Consider the following 12,070-nt stretch of genomic DNA (forward strand, 5'->3'; position numbering starts at 1 on the left):
TTGTCAGATGCTGCCCTGACTCTCCTGAGCACACTGCTAACACTGCAGATGTTGCCTGCAGAGCCTTCATATTTTGGTGTCAAAGTCATGGACTTCTGACAATGGCACTGAGGATGGACTTCTCCAACAAGTAACAATCATATTGCTGCTGTCTTCTGCATGGGTTCAACCACAAGAAACTAATCTCACTCAAACACTGGCAAAAAGAAAATTTAATATGATAGGGTTGTATTTGGCCTGCTGCTTTTTGGCTGAGTTGCTGAAGCGTGCTGGTTAATAAAATGGGGCTTACAGAGGGCTCATACTGCTTTTTCATAGACTTACAATCTTGCCCAGAGAACTGCCACTTTCAGAGCTAAATACCCTTTTTTTTTTTTTTTTTTTTTTTTTTTTTTTTTTTAGTGCTTGTTTGCTTGTTTTCCCTCAGCAAAACATTTTTCATTTACTGAAACAGATCTTCATGCTATTTACTTCAAATCCAGTTATCCCACCCACACAGAAGTGTACCATGAGCAAAACAAGGGAAATTTCATTCAGTCTCCAGCAGCAGTCCCCAGGCTTTGCAAGGCTGAGGCTCATTTAAGAATAACTGGTAATGTTGCCAAGTCTTTCCTAGCTCATATTTCTTCCTTTCCTCTCTACCTGTTCCCTTTCTTCCTCCGTATGTTATGGCTGGGTGGTTGGATTGTTGGCTGTGCTCAAAAATACTGAAAATTGAGTTGTCAGGAGCACTGGCCCAGGAGTTTAAAACAATCATCTCAGAAAGGATTGTCCTGGATCAGTAAAGGACAGATTCTTAGGTATGGTGTTCCAGAGCACAGCTGGATGATGGGCTTGGTATACAGATCTTTCTCAGGAAAAGTTAGAGCTATCCAGAGCGGGATGTACTTTGCCCAGGACTCTTGGATAAACTTACCATAGAGAGGGAGAGCCTGTGACTAAAGTGAACAGCCTTTCTACTGTCACCTTCTACAAGCTCCTGAGTGAGAGGCCCCTTGCTGCATCTGAGTAGGCTCTGATGTCGGATTTTTGCTCTCCTTCCCTTTTTCAGGAGAAGATGATAGCTATGGTTTATTAAAACTTAGAATCCTGAAGCTATAGAAGAGAGAATCAAAGGGTGTTACAATGCCAGGAGTGGGAAAAGATTGCTTAAAATAAGTATTAACTAGAGAAAAGGAAGAAATTTAAGGATAGAAAATCAGGCATAAGCAGTGACTTCAGAGAAAAGATTTGTATCATGGCCAAATATTTCTTGTGGATGAGTGCATTTCAAAGGACTCTAGGAAAGCAATAGAAAATGCTTGCATCACTGTAGGAAGATGGAACGAACTGCCTATGAGGAGCACCATACCTCTAACCTCAGTGGCACTAGGAAATAAAAACTACAAATGTTTCTTCTCTGCTGCTTGCACTGCCCACTCAGTGCAGCCAGGTTTCACTGCTGATTCCTGCTGACAGACTGCAGGGAGGCTGGGTCTGCACTGCTCCTTGTGTACTTCTGAGCATCCCTCCCCCCATACAGTTAGCTGGGCACCCCAAAACCAGTTGCACTCATGGACACCACCCAGAGCACAATAAACAAACACCCTTCCTGCTGTGACATGTTCCCTTCTCTCTGAAGCATCCTCTAAGCCAGGGATCCAGAGTGAGCACTGGAGGAGATGGTAGAGCCCCTGATGGTTTTAACTCTGTGCAGCACCAGATAACCTGAGCTGCAGTTTTCATGCAGCTGCTGCTTCCTCCTTGCTTTTCTGTTCACCACTTAAGAGTCACTTAACAGTAGTGTAGTGGTGTGTTCAATTGCTGATTATCTTAACCAAACAACTTCACTGAGTAAATGCAAATTCTGTACTTTCAGCTGAGTGAAAATGATGAAGTGTCATGAAATACTCAGCCAAAAAACAGATGTAATAAGGCAAGCTGAGCAGCAAAAAATACAACACAGATGGTCATGATAAATTAATTGAAGACACAAGGGGGAGAGATGCAAAAAAAATGCCGTGGAGCCTACAAGTAGACAGATGTCTAAAATATCTGTGATTATGCACTTAATTGCACTCTCTGTGATTGCTTGATTCCTAATGTACACTGTTAACAAACAATAATCTTCAAAGGGCATTGCCAAGGTTGTTGGCTTTTAAATGACCACATCTCAAACGCTGACACAGTGTATGATGTCACCTTTGCAGAGGTAATAATTTTTTAAACATTAATTTTCATTATGTGATGAAAATTTCTCTAGTACTAGACATGTACATACTTTTACACTATATTTGAAGGGGGTTTGTCTCTGTCTTACCAAAATGTGTGTTATTTTATCTTGCACTGATGCAAATCCAGCTGACAGCAATTGACAGATTTTCATTAGCCACAAGAGGCTTCAAATTATTTGTCCTCTTTCATTCAAAAGTGGATTTTTCCCTGTTCAAAATCCAGTACAGCAGGAGTTTTGCCATTAAATTCAACAGGACCAAGATTTTGTCCATGCTCTGTTTGAGCTTGTTTCACAAATCAATACAGGGGGAGGAGGGATTTAAGCTGATTTGGAAAGGAATTTTAAAAAGGAGGAGAGTGTAATGATAGTGCCATCATTTCCCTGAATACAAATATGGAGGGAATCTAATTATTACTCCATTCAGTGTGTAACCTCATTGAATCACTGAAACTTGATGGGATGGGCTGTGCAAGAAACATTAATTTTTACACAAATATCCCCTTCAAGAGAGAACAGTAGGAAGAAAAAAGACAAGGACATCTAAGCAACTGCTTTGGGGATTTGAAACTGAAGGACTAAACAGTAGTAAGATTCTCTGGAGGCAAGAACTGAAAACTCAAGTCCCAATGGGATCACACTGTTTGTGTAGAGGCTCCCAGAGAAAGCCAACTCCTCCCACTCTGGGACAGACAGAGCTCTGGGGTGTGCCTGTATTCTTCCTTGGGTCTAACAGATGCTTCTTTTAAACACTTAGGAAAAGATGCAGGGTACCAAATCTCCCTGTCATTACACCCTGAAACCTTAAAGCCTACGTTCCACAGTCAGGGAAGCAGCATCACTTCTTCATTGCCAACAGCTCCTTAAGAATGAAGGTTTCTGAAATGGTGATGTTTCAGAGAGAGACACCCTTTGGGCATTTGAGTTAAGCCCATATTTTCTGAGATATCATTTATATACATGGACTCTTTCCAGGGTCACTCACACAGCAAATGGGAAGCACTTGTATCTAAGTAAGTTTCAACCTAACATTTGGGGTGCCCCTTGCACTGCTCCACTGACCTGCTGAGCACTCCCACATTGCCATAAACCTCAAATACCTCTTGGCACAGCTGGGAGCAAAAGCTGGCATACTGCAACCCTCACACTGGCTTGGCCCTGGAGAGGATTTTCCCTTTGGTGAGGCTGTTTCCTGCTTTCCATCCACTTTCACCTCTTGAGCCTGCTGCACGGAGGGATCTGCTGCTGCAGAAGCTGCAAGAGACACTGGCTCAGATGGACTGGGAAAGCAGAGGGCAGGCACAATAATTTTCCCATTCCTACACTCTGTGTTTTGGACAGGCTGAGTGAGTGTGTTTCCTCTGCTGCTTCCTGACTTTATGTCTAAAGCCTGGAGAGCCTGAGTGTTGCAGGGACAAGGAGGCACTTTAGTTGCTCCTTGTGGGTCACAAACAAGCCATTAAAAAAGCATCCCTAGGGGAAGGTGGGGAAACTCCAGCATGAGTTTATTTTTCCAGGTTTTATCAAATTTGCTCTTTTTAAAACGTGAATTCTTAAGGTAAATCTTAAATATCTTGAACATAATTCCTTCAGTTAAACACCCATTTTCCCAAAGATATGTAGCATTACCCACGCACAGACGTGTACTTCTTTCAGTGTGGGAGGTCAACATTTGAAACTCTAATCCCAAAAATGCTGAGACTTATTCTAACTCTGGAGCCTGTAATTTTTATCTATTTAGTTAAATTGTTTAGATTTCATTTAAATCCAACCAAATGAGTGTCCTTCCCTGAAGGCAGGCTCCAGACCACTGCACTCATTCATTTCCTAGCATTACACTGGGACCATCAGCAATTGAGGGCAGGGGAGCTTTGCTGGGCAAGGTGTTAAATGCAGGGATTTGGCAAGAGGTTCAGTCTTGTAAGCAGAAGGTGATCTACAGAAGCAGATGCATCTAGTGGATTGTATTCACAACACCTAGAGAGTCTGTTCAACCAGTCCTGAGCATCTGTGCCCACCAGTGAGTTGTAGAACCTCACTGAAGCACAGTCCTGCACACCACTGGAAGATAAAATTCCATGAGGTAGCAGATGTAGGAGATCGTGCAGAGGCTGTTCCCTGCATCAAGAGAGCTATCCAGACTGAAATAGCTCAGGCTCAGCCTAGATGAGATGTTCTGATACTATGCTTATCTGACACCCCACCCTTCTGTATGTATTGTTTCAGGCCTGCCAGTGGAATGTTCTACAACTTAACTCAAAATACTAATTACTTGACAGGCTAGTGCTCATTTTCCTATCATTGCAGCTGTCTGTTTTCTGTTGTGATTCTAAATGGTTAAGCAAGCTGTGTACTGGGAGGCATAATCTGCTGTAATACGCTGTGGTCTGATGCATGCACCTAGATTGGAGTGTTACTTAAGCTTTAATCCCCAAGAAATCAGTGATTACCCACAGGAGACAAATGAAGGGCTGTTTATAGTATAGTTGCTAGACAACGGTGCACCATTGAAAGTATATTTGTCCAAAGATTAACTGCATCTCAGAGGCTGACAACTTTTCCAACCACCTGTTTTTGAAAAGTGAAGTTTAAGACATCTAGATTTTCACAGGAAAGGAGAGCAACCCAATAATTGCTTGGCATTTTCAGGGACACAGGGAAATGATGAGTGCAGTGCAGAATGTAGAGGAAAGGGCTTCTAAGGCTTAGTCTGCTGAGAAGTGAAGGAGCAGCATGATGAATACTCTGCACAGGTCCTTGCCACCCCTCTGCACACACAAGCTATGCATTTCCCCAGCTTTTATACACCAGTGCCAGGCAGCTGCTTTAAAGCCTTTCATTCCCTGCCTCCCTCAGAGAGTAAAACCAAAAATAGTAAAGAAATTACAGAAAGCATACCATTAAATCCATCTGGTTTTCTCCTGTTTCCTCTTCTGAGTGTTACAGCTACTACCTTTGTTCCTTTTGGAAAAGGGGGATATGTAAATGGAGCAGAGCTGGGCTGCACTTACCAAGATCTATTTGGCAATGCTCAAATGCAAACTGCATGGGTAATGTCCAATTTAAATGGTGTTTCCTTACTTACAGCAGTACTGTCACACTTAGTGACAATAGTTTTGCCTCTTCTTTTAGGTTTCTGGGTTTTTTAATTTTTTTTTGTTTGTATTTTTGTGGGTTGTTTTTTTTGTTTTAACGTCTCTTTGACCACACTGTTTTTATCTTCTCCCCAATACAGCAAATGAAGCAAGGAAGAAATATGTAGACATGGGAGGGGGTTCTTCCTGTGGAAGAATCAGAGGGACAAGAATCCAACAGAGGCTCAGAAAATCAAGATTTTTCCTGACCTGTCATTTCAAATACTGTTTTCATTTTTTAGGAATTTACAATATATGGCCTCTGTGTTACTTGGAAACTTTTTAAATTAATCTGGGTTGTTGGTTTTGTTTGTTTTTTTTTTTGCAGAGGGAGATCTGTTCAAAATGTACATGAATTCTTAAAAATCGAATCCCCTTAAATTATTTTCTCAAAGCAGCAGTGTGAGCAGTGCCACCACATCAGAGCTCCCTCTCCACAGCTCAGATCATTGGCTGGCCCAAACACAGGGAAAGGAGAAGCTACAAGGCAGATGTGGCTGATGCTGCAGGGGCTGAGACTCACCCCAGCCACCATCAGTGCTGGGACAGCATGAAGCACATGGTGGCCTTCCCTGACTGTTCTTCTTCTAATCTGTTCCTGAATGCACAGTGGCAGGGATCCTGTGCCCTCCCTTGGCTACTAGCTACAAGTTTCATGGTAACATTTTTCTTCCATCTAACATAAGTTTTTCTTCACATAGATTAACCTGATTTGCCCTCACCTTGCACCAAGCAGATGGGGAGAACAACTGCCACAGTAGAACACCAGTGACTTGTATTTATCCCATGACCTGCTGTGACCCCTTGTTCTTATTTTGCAGTACTTGTGCCACTTGTGTAGTTGTTCATTCCTAAATATATAATTTCACCTTCATCATCACTGAATTTCATTCTGGGCCATTTTCTCTGTTAGTCCAAATCGTCTTTAACTCAGGCCCTCACTCCAGGTGAGTCCTTCAGTCCTTTCAGGCAAGGAGGTCATAGCAAAATTATATAAATACATTCTCCAGTTAGCACCACTGGGCACAATAGTAACAATATCCAGTAGAGACAGACTCACAGCACATTCCTGTGAGACCTTATTTGAAATTACCTCTTACTGAGATAAAGGAACCAGAGAGAGCTCAGAGAGTGGTTTTTCAACAAACATTTCTTTGTTATGGTGTTTCATCTACACCACAGGGTCCCTAGTGCATCATTAACTTCTAAATTGTTGCACAGAAGTCTGTGCAGCCGAGAGCAGGATCTGGCCTGCACATTAGTAAGATTTGCTGTTCTGGTCTGTTTCAAAGCCATCAAGATGAAGACTCTCTGTTCTTAGCTTGAGTAGTGGCATTAATGCACAGCACTGCAAGGAAAGCAGAGAAATATGTTCCCCTAAGCACTACCTTTTTGTGGGACAAAGGCAGTCAGGGCCAACCATAGCTCCCAGGACACCCATTTTAGACATATATACACAGAGCCTCCAAAGTACTTGACACACATCCTCCCAGGCTGAAGCTAGAATTTGGAAATTCAGAGGAATATTTAAACCTGGGTTATCTGCATGAACTTGAAGGGACAAAAGATAAACAATATGGACTTCATTAAAGATGCCCTCCCAGTAGATATGCCAGGAAAATTGCATCCATTGTAACAGAGCATTTTGTTTCTTTTCTATGCATAGTGTCACAACATGAAAATTCAGAATGTGCAGGCTCAGTTTTGTGAGGAATTTTTCTCCTTTTTTCCCTTACCTAGCAGAAAACCCCAGAACAAGACAGATTTCAGTACCTTATGCCCAGTGTGGAAAACACCAATTTAATAAATGGGATTGTTTGTCCAACTAAAGGAACTGACACTGCTGGAAAAGTGAGGACTGGGTGATCAGGCAGCTCTGTGAACAAGAGCAGAAGCAGTGTAGAGAGAAAATGTAGAAGCAAGAAGTTATTTTCTTATGCAAAAGCTGTCCACCCCCTTATGTCAAGAAACGACAAGCCATTCCCTCATGGAAGTGAGCAAAAAAACACTGAACATCTCTGTTCAGCACTGCTTTCAATTAATTCTCCATGAAAAGACACTCTCTGTCCCATCACACTCACTTGGTGTCTCCATGGACTTAGGGAGGAAAAAGATTTGAAGTGCAGCAAGTGAATACTGTGGCTGCTCTGGTCTCTGAGAGGATCACTCTTGTCACCCCCCACTGCCAGTGCTTGTAGTTTGGAGAGAAAAGCCACACATGGAGATGAGCAGGTGACTGAGCCACGTTCCAGGGCTGGAGCTCAGTCCATCAGAGGGAATGGAGGCCCTTTGTGGCATTGGGCACAGCTTTTCCCATGGCTCTGCCTGGTTGGAGGTGGATGCTGCAGCTCTGCTTAGCAAGGGCTGACAGCCTGCAAGTGGTTCTGGTGCTAAAACACACCAGTTACTTTCTCAGCCCTTGTCTGGAAGTGAACATGGAAAGGAATAGGTTAAAAATGGAAGCCTCCTTTCTTTCCTGAGCACTGCTATTACTGTGAAATGGTCTCTGCTCAAAGCTTGCCTACGGGGAGGAAGAGACTGTCATTTGAGAGCACCTACTGCAAGGATATTCTTGTTCTGCTCTGAGACTGCTTTTCCCCAATTATCCCAAATAACATATTCCATAAGATTCGATGCTGTATTATTTCTTTCATGCAGTCAAGCCTCAATTGCCAGCAGAAGGCAAAACATAAACCTGATGGACAAGGCTGCTCTCCTGAAGAGGGAAGGCTGCAGGCACTGCCCTCTCTGAGGACCTGTTTTAGCAGCAGGTAGCAGAACTAGACAGATTCCCCTGGAAAAATTACTGACAAAAAGTCAAATGCAAAACAAATAACCTGTTTCATTTTCATCTGCTTATTGCTACAGCAAAATCACTTGTCAGCAAGGGGGACATAAACACACAGTATGTTGTCATGGCCTGGCAGCTTGTACCACCTCCATTTTGCAAGGACAGTCCAGCACAGATTCCTGCAGGCAGTGCCCAGTTTTCTCTGGCAGTCTGAGTGCTTCTGACAGGGAAGTGCTCACACAGCCCTAATTGTGGTGGGAAATGTAAGGAGTGAGATGGAGTAGAAGAGAACCTGTGATGTCCAAAGCAGAGAACTGCCATCTTATCTTTCCCTCCAGCCTCTGGATGTCTCTGGTCCCTCCTCAAAGCCCAGCCCTACACCTTCACATGAAATGTGGTGTAGAGAGGCTCTGGGACCAGACCCTGGTGCCCACCAGGAGTGTGGGTCCTGCACAACTGTGAAGCTGCTCTGTTTCACAGAGGGCTGCACTGCCCTGTGCAGAAGGAGCAGATGGAGAAAAAGCCCTCTTCCCATCTTGTTGCTGGTCTGGTGACTATGGAGCAGCAGACAGGCTAAAGCAAACAGTGCAGCAGCAGTTAGTGCTCTACTGAGAAAGAGAGCGTGTGTGTGCAGGGTAGATTGAGTCCCACTCTAGAAAGCCAAACAGCAGACCTGGTGATCTAAAGTTTCAGATATTTTCCTTCTGATGAAGTACATTTCTGGTGGCTGCAGGTCAGCAACTATTGCTCTGAAGGACTGGATATTCAGTATCAGATACACCACCCAAGCTGTGCTGACCCCACTCTGCTCACACCAGCATGGAACCTCACCCTTGCATCCATCAGAGGAGAACCTGGTTTGGGATGCTTTCACCCTCTTTACTCTCATTTCATCCCTGCTCTGAGCAAATCATCTGTGCCTGTCACACACTCAAACTTTAGACTGGAGAGGAGCTCAAAACAGAAGGTGAAATTTTAACCCAGCACAGCCACAGGGAGCGGAGGTTTCTGCTGCAAATGTTTATCTCACATTACTAATGCTTTGGGACATAATGATAGAAGATTAGAATGGATATGATTTCTGCAAAAATTGGCTTGTCATGATTCGTGATACACAGCTCAGCCAGAATGAACCTGGATGGCCCAGCAGCTGAAATGCAAGGAAGCCAAAGGGAAGAAACATTAATGTGTTTTCAGTGGTAGGGCTACAAGAGGATTAGCTCTGTGATGTCTGAGTCCAGCGTTCCAGAAACTGAACTGGCTTCTGCAGAATAATTCATTATCTCTACTGAAAGGCTTTGCTGAGGATTTGAAAAGAAACACAGAGAGTGGCCAAAAATCATGCTGGCTCCAGGGGCCTGATCTTTGGCATTGAACTGATGTTCATTGTATGCTAGCAAAAGAAGGTTGGAAGGTGGAGATAGACACCCAAGGACCCTATGACACTATAAAAAGTAGCAGGGCCAGCTCAAAAATGGCTGAGGCAATAGTACAAGGGAAAGAAGAAAGAAAGATTGAGTTGCAGTAAATGTTCACTGAGCTTACACAACAGATCTTTTTTTCCTCCCTCCATACCACACTGGTGCTTGGCAAAGACAGATAAACGTGAGTTTGAGTTATGGTACCAACTGTAACAAAACCATCACACCGTCGAGGAATGCTGTTCTCAGCAGAAACACATCAGTCAACTCTCACACGAGTTTCAGAATCAGGATTCAGATGGCTTTGTGACAGGATTGACCTGCACATTTATTCTTTAAGGTATTTCATAGCTATTAGAGCTATTTTTCAGCTCAGTGGGTGGTTTATTTATTCTTTATGGGAGCTGTAAGTGTCCTGAGAAATGGCCTTTTTTCCAGTGACCGAACAGGTACCATACGGAGAGCTCCTCGCCTGCCATCTGCTCCAGCCTGGTGGGAGGGACCAGCTGCAGAGGCAGCAATCATTCAATTTCCTCTGACACTTAGTCCTTGAGGTCTCTGCTGATTGCCCATAACAGTCCAGTAAGTCTTACTTGTGATGTGCACAGCTATCCAATAAGAAGTGGATTACGACCATCTGTCCATTACGGGCCCAGATTCCTCAATGGAGATTATGCCCTGTAAACGCAGGTAGTACCTCTGAGGTTAGCACAGCCCTAACAATTTCTGGCAGCCAAGGACCTGGCCACTTCTCTGAGCCTGCACTCACCACAGGCAGTGCTACAGTGCTCTTCTTGGCTGAGGGCTCTGGCACCCTTCACAGGGCCAAATGCGTGGTGACTGCTGGGGCAGAGCTTTGGCAGAGGTCAAGGTGTGATGTGAGCGATGACAGCCTGAGCACAGCTGGTGCCCAGCATACTGCTCACCTCCTGCCTGAGTCCTGGAATCTGTAATCAGTGATTTTATCTGCAATAGGGTGAACATATGTGTGTGTGCACTCTTAGCATGTTTGGGGATGATTTAATGATGGATGTGGCCAGGGAAAGTGGAAGATGCACAAATATTCAAGGCACAACTGTTTTGGGAGCTGATTACATACACTGAGCTGTCCTCTCAGGTTTTGGGCTGAAGAATAAGACCTCACGTCACTGGTTAAACTGTGTATCAGGCACAACAGGAGTCAGGAGCTGTGCTGCAGGAACTGACTGACAACAAGGCACAGAAAAGGGATTAGTCCTTCAAGTCAGTAAAAGAAGAAAGAAATTGAAATGACAAAGATAGAGAGCAGTCTCAGAGCTGCAGATTGCACTGCATGGCTGTGGAGCACCTTGTTTTAGAGGTTTCTGAAAGTGATGAAAAGAGCAGGAAATCAAGATCTCCTGCTGCTCTCTATTACCAGCTGTCACTCCACTTGCCCTGCCACACACAAACTGCAGACACACACCTGGGTTTTTAAACACATACTTAGCAGCCAGCTTGAAGAGGACAAAATTTAAGAGTCACAGAAGTCTTTTCTTAATAACTGTACAATGAGAAAATTTTAAAAGAGGGATCTACTGACTCTGAAGTAAAAGGTGCTCAACTTATAAATTATAATTTCTTTAATTTCTTTAAAGTTGAAAATACTGGTGCTCCTTTTTACCAGCACGTTTCAGATTAGGCATCTGCTCAGGCATTGCCTCAAGTGGGTGTGGAGGTCACTTCAGAAAAATGGTTGTGGAAAATCAAGCCCACCTTCTATTCTGTATGCTGGCTGTAAGGAAACCACTAATGCCATGCACCAAGAGCAAGACCAGCCAGAGCCTTTTGAGGCACTGGTAATGTTGTTTTCACTGAATAAACAACCTGTTATTCTCACTGGAGTGCCACACTAAGCACATGGGTAGAATGGGGGGATGAGTCACTGCTCACCCCAAAGGTTTGCAATGGGCAAGTCCCAGGCACAACAGCTCTGAGCATATGTGAGCTGCAGTGATGGAAAAGGTTTCATTTCATTCATTCATTCGTTCGTTCATTCATTCATTCATTCATTCATTCATTCATTCATTCATTCATTCATTCCTAACACCACTGCTTTTGCTTCCTGAGACCCTAGCAGAAGTCTTAAGGCTCTCTGAGAAAGTTAAAAACTCTCTTTTTAGTGAGCAGTGTTTTTAAAACCCATGCCTTTCAACTGCAGTCACTGCAGCCTTTGAAAGGAAAACAGTCTATCAAAGCAAAGAGTCAAGCTCCTTGCACTCCAAGGGAGTTTGGTACCAAGTGTGGGCTGATCTCTGCAAGTAGAGGTGAACTGCCAGGAGCACTGAGATTTCTTCCCACGCAGCCACCAGGCAGGGCCCAGGAGTGAGCAAATTTTCCTGATGCAGCTCGGGTTAGAGGTGACAACAACCAAACCAGACCCAAATCTTGATGATCTCTGCTTACCAGTAGCATGTGCCCTCCACAGTTTCTGCTGAAAAAAGGCCCACCAAATATTACAGGTCAAAAGTGAGCCCCTGCATAGAGCTGGATG

This window comes from Oenanthe melanoleuca, chromosome 3 (assembly GCF_029582105.1).
Source record: "Oenanthe melanoleuca isolate GR-GAL-2019-014 chromosome 3, OMel1.0, whole genome shotgun sequence".
Classification (NCBI taxonomy): Eukaryota; Metazoa; Chordata; class Aves; order Passeriformes; family Muscicapidae; genus Oenanthe; species Oenanthe melanoleuca.